Source organism: Lycium barbarum, chromosome 8 (assembly GCF_019175385.1).
Source record: "Lycium barbarum isolate Lr01 chromosome 8, ASM1917538v2, whole genome shotgun sequence".
In the NCBI taxonomy this organism is placed as follows: Eukaryota; Viridiplantae; Streptophyta; class Magnoliopsida; order Solanales; family Solanaceae; genus Lycium; species Lycium barbarum.
Window position 1 is genome coordinate 95605989 of NC_083344.1, and position 9451 is coordinate 95615439.

At 35.4% G+C, this 9451-nt stretch overlaps 1 long non-coding RNA gene across 1 annotated transcript; it reads right to left on the bottom strand.

The window, feature by feature from the left end:
- Positions 1-791: 791 nt before the first annotated feature.
- On the bottom strand, positions 792-3291 carry LOC132605153 (uncharacterized). Its single transcript, XR_009569063.1, has 3 exons — positions 3213-3291; positions 2336-2386; positions 792-1040 (listed from the first exon to the last, which is right to left on the bottom strand). It is a non-coding gene; the product is annotated as an uncharacterized LOC132605153 (long non-coding RNA).
- Between the last annotated feature and the right edge of the window lie 6160 nt (positions 3292-9451).

Sequence of the window (9451 nt, forward strand, 5' to 3'; positions counted from 1 at the left end):
TGCAGCAATTATGATACATTTGCTAAATTTAATCAAGGAAATAGTTCAAAATAATTATTTATTTAATTGTTTAAATTATCAGGAATTAATTAGAAAATATTTTACTCTATTTAATGCAAGGAATCTGGTTAATTAAATTAATTACTCATTTTACCCCTCAATTCTTGTTTGATCAATTTGTTAGAATTTATCATAATTAATTGAGTGTTTAATTTTGGTTTATTCTGTAAATTACCCATTAAATGACTATAATTGAAATAATCAATTAATAGTCCAATTATGTCCCAATTGAAAATCAATTTCCTTAATTGGGGTCATTATTGCAAAATTAGCTTTTAATTTTTATTTACTTTAATTGTAACCTTATATGAAAGGGCCAAAATCATTGGTCTGAGTAATTAAGGTCATTTTTGTAAATGTTACCCTAAGATGGCTCATTAGACCAAATAAGGCCATAAGTAAAACAGCCAGGTCTTAAAGTTAAGCCAATTATGGCCATTGTTTGCAAGGTTAGTTTTTAGTTGCTTAATTAACCTATTTTTAATCATAATTAAGAGTCTAACTAGTTAGTCTATTCTTAATTATGGTTATTTATTAAAACAAGTGTCAAAGTCCAGCGTAATATACACATATATACACAAATATACATGTATATCGCATGTGTCACACCCCGACTTTACTAGGGTGTGATGGGCACCCGACCCCATATCTGGAGCCGAGCGAACCCGCTGACTCTTATTACATAGATAAACTCTTGTATCAATTAAGAAATAAATACATGGTAAGCCCTCCAATATTTTTTTTTTCATAAGTAATGTCTATCATCATATGGGACCCGCGACATGAAACGTAATAACATTGTGACGGGTGAAGCCGTCTACCAAGCTGACACTCTATACTCATGACTCTGTCTGCAAAGTCTCTAACATTGAACAAACACCATAGCTCATATACTCTGACTCGGCAGCACTCCAGAACAAGTGGAGCCCGCCAACTCCGCTGGAACATCTTCTATGATAACTGTGGCTCAGCTGGTGTACCTGCGCGGCATGAACGCAGCCCCCGAAGAAGAGGGGTCAGTACGAGTAATGTACTGAGTATGTAAGGCATGAATAGTGACATAATAAAGGAATATACAGTATGAATAATAACGGAATCGACATATGGAGCTTATCTTGGAACAGATGTAACCTGTACATAGGAATGCCTTTCTGCAGATGTCATGCATGCTTAGTTTCTTTTTTAGGGAAACGGTGTTTCTTATTTACATATACAGAAAAACAGAACATTTCAGAAAACGATGTCCTTCATTTACATTCACAGACGCCGAGTACATCGGCTCTCCCACCCCCCTCCCCAACAGTGTCCCAATATATATATCACAAATACAGACGCCGTATCCGGCTCTCCCATATCCCGCGTCCGGGCATCCCGCGTCCGGGACGAAATCCAGCTGAATCAGGTGGTGATATAACAGTGGCCCTTCCCCTTTTTCCCCATATACATATACATATTCACGTTCATATACATATGTCATACAACTGGCATGCATGAGAGCCCAAAGAAGTCATGTGTCCATCGGAGTGACGTAAGGTCGGTGACCTCCGATTACGTTATGGAATACTCATGGTCACTTTGTCTCACCTTGAAGGAACGAGTATTTTAAGGCGAGACTACCAACGGAAAATAGCCTTAAGAGAGAGCATAGAATGAAATCATGGGCATTATATCCGTCAATTCATATTCTTTGAAGTCTTTTAGAAACTAGTGTCATAGCTGCGGAATAAAATTAAGGTTCAAGAACTAGTATAACACTTTCATATTCACATTGGATTTTTAGCTCAAGACTCTTAGTCGTGGAATCATTCTTGTCGTACTTATCATAGGCATATTCTCTTTTCTGACATCATCGTTATCATTATCATCATGGAAGTATTCTCGTTGGGATAGGTACAGTACTTTTCATTTGGTAATGGAATAAGGATCGAAGGTTTCTTTTGGATTCAGCTTCAAAGTAAGTCAAGCGGAACAATAAGGTAAATCCGGGAACCAGTGGGCCCACCTCGGATCAAATGAGGCGGCGTACCAAATTTACATATATTACATGTCATGGCGTTACTTGTGAGGGTTTTAGGGTAGTCGGGTCCTATTTATGCGAGTTCTAGAGGTTTAGGAAATTCTTCCAACATTTTGCACACTTTTTAATTCAATTCTACTGAATGAAAAAAGGGAAACTTTAGGCGCGGATTCCGGAGAATAGAGTTGTCCCCGAGGCTCGTATTCGACCTATTATGTCTAAGACATGCCAAAGAAGAAAGGGTGAAGCCTTACATACCTTTTCCGCTCCTTTTTCTTCTCCAAACTCAAGCTCCAAATTCACCAAAATCTACAAATTGGTCACATTTACCAAACCTTAATTAGAGCATTTAGAAGTGGGATTTTAAAGTAACATTTGTCTGCCGAAATTTCGGCAGCATTTCCCCTGTAAATACATCGTCCCCAAGAATCTATCTTGGCCAATTTCAATCAACAACAATCCGGGAATTCAACCCGGCCAAACCAACAACAACACTAGCAATTATTCTAGCAACACTCCAACATTCAATTCTATTTAATTCAATTTAATTCACATGACTTTCAAAACAATTCAATCAACATGCTACTTCATCCAACACTTTCCAATTCCAACAAGAACAATAACTACTTAACCCTTCTTTCACATTCAATTACACCACCCAACTTACAATCTTCCAAACAATGGCTCACTTTCAAGTTCATGAATTATATTTATAGCCTACACATTAACAATATCATTCTTACAAATATAAGAAGCCATAACAAAGTCGCACTAACTCCTTCATAACACACCAACAATTTCATATTCATTTCAAACCATTAAGCCTTCATTTATCATAAAATCCACCACACAACAACAATCAAAATGCTACATAAATTCGATTCATCATATCTCACAACATCACCCCTATTTTCGGCCACAACAACTACACACATATCCTTATAAATTTTCATCCATTTCTACACATTATAACAACAACCAACATACTACATAAAATTAATTCATCATTTCTATACCATGCAACACATTTTCGGCCAAACACCATACATATGCATATTTCATGAATTTCATGGATTCCTTCATTCTACAACACTCATAATCACCCATAACATATAAAAGAAGGTTAAATTCTTACCTTTTCCTTTCATGTTTCCTCTTAGTCAAGGTTATGGATTTGTCCAAGTGAAGGATTTTCTTGCTCCAACAACTCTTCCACGTTGTAGAGGACCTTCCATTTACTTAGAGTACTAGGAGAAAATATTTTTTCTTGATCAATTCCATGGACTCCATTTTAGCCAACCTTGGCCGAATACTACTATATTTTCTCTTCAAGTTTTTCTTGAATTGGAAGATGAATATTTTGTCTTGCTTGGCCATCTCTCTCTATGTATATATATATATATATATATATATATATATATATATAGTTATTATGAACATGTGAGGGGCACATGCCTTTCTCTCCATATTTTTCTAGAAATTTCTTTCTTTTTCTTGAATTTTTCCAAATTGGTCAAAGAAGACTAATGGTCTTCTTATTATATATTCTTTCCACCACTTCTTCTATTTATTTTTAAGTCCCTTAAAATAAGAATATAGACACATGATCCCCTTCCTCCATTTTTCTAGAATTTTTTTTTTTTGAAAATAACAAAGAAGACTAAATGTCTTCTTGTGCAAGCTTTGGCCCATGCATCTTTGTAATTTATAATTAGCCCCCATTAAATAATAAACTGTGGACATATACCACTTATGCCACACGGCCAACTTGGAATTTTTCATGAACTTTCAAGACTGTTTGTGAAATTCCCATTTTACCCCTAGCCTTCCACAATATTACCATAAGCCATTTTGCGAATTTCTCTTTCTACCCATGGCCTTTCCAACATTTCCATACTAATAATAGTCATAAATAATATTCATAACAACTTGTACATTAAAATAATTTTTTGAAAATGGTCTCGCCCTTAACTTTCCACGACGACTTTGAAATATCCAAACGTGCAAAATACGGCTATAACAGCATGTATATATGTGTATATATATTCGATAGGCCCCTTATATTTTAAACATTGGATCGAGATCCAGCCCAAAAGGGCATGAGCCGGCCCAATACGGTAAATAGAAGGGCAAAGGCCCCTTCTGTTTTTCATTTTTTCATCCAAACGCACCCTGCGTCTCTCCCTTTCCCCCTCACCCAAACCCTTGCGTCGCCACGAGGAGAAAACCCTCTTTCCTCGTCACATTGCCTAAAACGGCAAAATGGCAGGTGGGAGCACGCTTTTTATAGTCTTGGTTCGATCATTTGAGGCAATAATTAATGCCTCGTCTCCAAATCTCACCAAACGCTACCTTATCATGGTAAAATCCTCTCCTTTCTCTTACTTTTATGGTATTGCAACGGTCTATGACTGATTTTCTTTAATTACCTTTGGTGTTTTGCGACTTTGAATCCTTAAACGTAATTGGTTCAATGGTGACCACGAGGATCTATTGAGGTTGGGTGAAATCTGACCCTTTATTTGTTTTTCACACTCAATCCACACTGCACGATGACGATTGTGAGAAAACAAGTCCAAAAAATGGACTTGTCCCACATCGGTGCGACTAGGGTTTGAAAGATTTGGGGGTCTCTATATAAATGGACCCCAAGTTACATTTGTGAAAGGAGGAGCGATATATTCATATAAAAACTCGATACTAGGTTTTTTTAACAAGTGATCGACATTAGAATTGGACACTTTGTTGAATTTCCTTAGTTTTGGTCGAGTGGTAGTTTAAATTTTAGGTTTTATTTCTTCTTGTGGCCGAGTTTGTGTTGTGGAGGAGCAAAGATCTATAAATCCATTATTGACAAAGGCTGTGCCTAAAAGAGGTAATTGCTTATCCCTTCTATTTTTTCATGCCTTGTATTTATGAGCTATTTATAATAGTCTAGATATTATTTTTCTTTTATGGTTTAACTTAGTTTAATCTCAGTTTAGTGATGTGTTTAGTCTAGCCTAGATATGGGCCTAGGTATATGCTTATTCATGTTTGAGTTCCTGCCTAGTTCCATGTTAGCCTAGATTATTTACTAATATGTAATGATTTGTTTGTTGGGTTAAATTAGTTTCTTGTGTGGTATGAACCTGTTGTTCCTCAGTTTGTAGTTACATTAACATGATAGATAGCTTAACTTTAGTTATTAGAAGAGATTAATACATTAGTATGTATTTAAAGGTTTCTGAATGCTTGATTAGTTTGAAATATTATGTTAGTTCATCATTTGAGTGATTCCTGAATAGTTAAGTTCCAAATGGAATGGCAAAAGTGAGGGTTCAACTGATTATATGGAGTCTTTATATGTAAGCTAAGCTTAAGTAGCATTGAAAGCTTTAACATGATTATTTGAACTGGTTCTCATTTAACTTTGCATAGAAACTATTTTTGAACTACTTTGAATAAGCCAACATGTATTATTCTCAATGAACACCTTTTATCTGCCTTCATGGTCAATCTAAAGTTTGGTCTAATGTAGCTGGGGTCTTAATCTCAAAAATGGCAGTTTATCTGATAAGCATTTGTAGATCTATCTAAGTTCTCTGTATAATTCATGATGCAATAGTAAAGGTAAGCTGTTTAGGTTGTTCTCATGTGTTGTCTGATGATAAAAGGGTAAGGATCATCAAGACAAGATTTAGTATATGAAGGGACAACTTATTTGATATCATGCTTGTTTAGACTTCTTTCTTTTTTATGATGAAATTGTGTCCTGCTGTAATTTGTTTGAATCTACCTTTGCTATCTTAAGACCCTAAGAGTAGCTATTTTAAGCCTTGTTCATTTGAGTAAGGTACCTATTAAGTCTATTGATGTTGTAAAAAAAAACTTTGTGAACTATGTTGTATGCCTACTAACCATGTTTATACATGTGAACCTTTTGAGATTTGCCTGCCTACAGTCAATATTATTAAAATTCTGCCACTAATGTGCTTGTATAAAATTCTAGGAAGGACTGAAGTAAGTGGTTGTTATGTATTGTTTGGTTTTGGTCTTAGCTGGTTAAATCTGTGATTTCCTTAATTCTAAAGACTACGGCTTGAACCACCCTATATTGTCCCCTGTTTGCTATAGACATGTAATGTTTTAAATAGTTTTAAAAGGGTCTATCCCTAATTGTCTTTATCTTGTGTTGAAACCAATTGTGGCTATGAAGCCTGTATGATTCAGTCAAATGATTATCTATCACCTAGATCGTGCTCTGTGGTTAAAGTTTTATGATAAGTCCGTTATTGAGTCAAAAGAATGTGATTGTAGCTCTCCATGACTGAATCCAAATCTGTCTGAACCTTTTAAAACAAAATGTCTTTAAAAATCTCAAAAATGATACTGCCTCATGTTCTAAGTGATTAGTTTGACATTTTTAAAGTGATGAGGGAGGCCTGAAACTTATGTGCACATGCAGTTACCCTTAATACCTGTTTTGATATTACATGATTATAGTTACGTATGGCCTTACTTAAGGATAGCTTTGAAATGAACCTAGTGAACCAGACCTTTATATACTCCTTTGATGTCTATTATAAGTTAGAGGACTTGAATTTTGTTGATGATTTAGTATCTTGAGTTTCAAAGTAAAAATGGCATACAAGAAAGGTGAGAAACCCTGAATTTAGCAACTGTGGATTTGGTTGACGATTTGGGAACCCTGCTAGTTTCTTTGGAGTGTCCTATAGGAAAAATTTGCACTTTGTGCCTTACCTGACTCTGTTGTACATGCCTATTTCATTTTCCATGACCTTAAATGACTGTTTGTCTGTGTTTAGAAAAGTATCAAAAGGTAGGCCTAGGTACAGTGTAAACTAGCAATGAGTAAAGATTTAGATTGAGAGCGAGTGTGTTTTAGGACTTATGTGATTCACAATATTTTAACATGTCAAAGCCATCTCCCTGTGGCATGTATGCTCCCCTTGCCTCTAAACTAAACATTGGTGCTATCATGCTGTACCTGTGCATTTTACCTCATTTCATATGTGTGCATGGAGTTGGTGTCAAGTGTCTTATTTTAAAACTCTTTTGCCCTTCTTTGCTGAATTTCCTATATATAGGAAGTACAACCTTTGATATACATGGTATATTTAACTTCATGTACACTCCAGTATATGTGAGGTGGCATAATTATTGTATACAACTGTATATCCACCCTCCTACTTTCTTTAAATGAATTGATGATTGATGGTACTTGTGCCTACATGACTGTTTAAACTCTTCTGTGTGGTTAATTTAAAAATTGTCTTCCTGAAAATTGGTCAAGTATTGATGTCATATGTAGACTGTGTATACTGGTTCTGTGTCTGTGCAATCATGGATTATTTCTTACTTTGTTTTGGCTGTGTGACAAATTTTTTCACTTGGTATAGCCAAATCTGTTAGATATATACATGGATAGTTTTGCTAAGGATTGTTTGCTGCCATCATTGGATATACACTTCTTCTCCTGTATACTATGAGTTTAACACATAAGTGGAGAGGCAAAGATAGCACTTGGAGATTAAGCTTAAGCCTTCTTTAGTGTCTACCATTCCTGGGGTTCCTGGAAACCCCTTGGATCTTGTGTGACATCAGGAACAAGAGGATGAAGCTTTCCCTTTTGGGCTGCATTTAGTGTCTCCATGGGTGTGTATATCATGGTATATCGGCTGATGATTATGTATATTCACTTATATGGCATTGCCTATTTTTTAGTCAAGAAAATGATCCTATGGACTTTTTGATGTTGGGCCAGTTTCTGTACTGTTTTTAATGGGCTTTAGAATTGTAAGGCAGTTAGTTATATGCAAATTTGGGCCTATCTCTTTGCTGTTTTCTGTCTACATGGGTATATATGCCTAGTAAAAGTTCTATTCCATTGAATGATGTATGTTAGAGTTACATGCCTTATATATACTTATTATATCAGTTTCCTTTATTTAAGCCATAGTCTAAACTTCCTAATCAGTGTTTCCTGTTTCTTTGCTTGCATGAAATACTATTCGATGTGCGAGTTCTATTGCATAACCCTTTTGGGCCAAGGGATCAATACCCTTTCTTGATCGAGTCCATGGGAAAAAGTGGAAAGGGAAGCAAATATGATGAAGGCCCATGCATGGGTAAAAAAGGAGGTTGGTGGGTTTGGTAGGCCCACCAGCTTGATTTCCTCTCTTTTAATTTCAGTTGTATATCATATATGTATGTATGCAAATACTTATGAAAAACTATTGAAACCTCTATGCATGTGTAGAGTTTAGGAGATCAACGTTTAGAATTGTGGAAGGTCGCTAAACTTTTTTTTTTTTAAACCGGGATAGTAATCTGTTTTTGCATGGCAAGTCAAAACTTAGCTTTGGTTCTAAATGTTTTTAAATTGGTTTAATGACACGGCTAGTGGTAAAAAGTGGAAAAAATGGGATTTTGGTTAAAAGGGGACCAACGTCCAAATGATTCTTCAAAAATGGCTAAGTAATAAATTTTGGGCTATCTTCCATGATTTAAAGGGCAAACCGTGATATCCTCTTGGGATTTAAATTGAGCCGTGATAAATCCTTTTTTTTTTTTGCAAACTCAAAAGAGCCGTTTTAATTTGGACTTTATTTGCTGAGAAATAAGAAAATCACATGTTCTTAAGGCTCTGAACTTAACAAAAATATGATAAAAAAATAGTGACTGATTTGGGCCTCGAAGCCAAAACCAAATGGATTGAAAATGAGAGAAATATATTTGGATCGAGAATGAGGTACGATGGATTTTGGACTTGGAATATATTTTGACCTTATGGACTTCAAAAGTGATAAAATTTGGACTGAATAAAACTTATTTTTTCTTATATATTTATAAATATAGAGATAATACTCATATTTTCTAATAAAAAATAAAAACCCATAAGAACTAAACTCATCTTATTAGGATTAGAATAGTAGCGACTCCACTCGGGAGAAATCCCGAGTGTGTCCTAGTCCGACAATAAGTGAGTTGAACACTTACGTGGATTTTTTAAACCCAAAAACCCCTTTTATAAAGGGGACTTTTTGCCAATTTTTTCCTGAAATTATGGTATGAATATGAATGACATTTTTTTTTTTTTGCAGAAAATTAAACATCTATAAATAAATAAGTACATTAATCACACATTGAAACTCGTAGGTCAACCGTATTCTATGGATCTTTAATATTAGGGTGCGTAAAACCTTCTCAAGGGGATTACCAGATACTCATGAGTGAAGAAGATGTTGAGGAAACAACTTTCATCACTTCTTGGGGAGTCTACCACCACAGAATAATGTCGTTCGGCCTCAAGAATGCCGAGGCCAGATACAAGAGACCAATGACTACCTTGTTCCATGATATGATGCAACG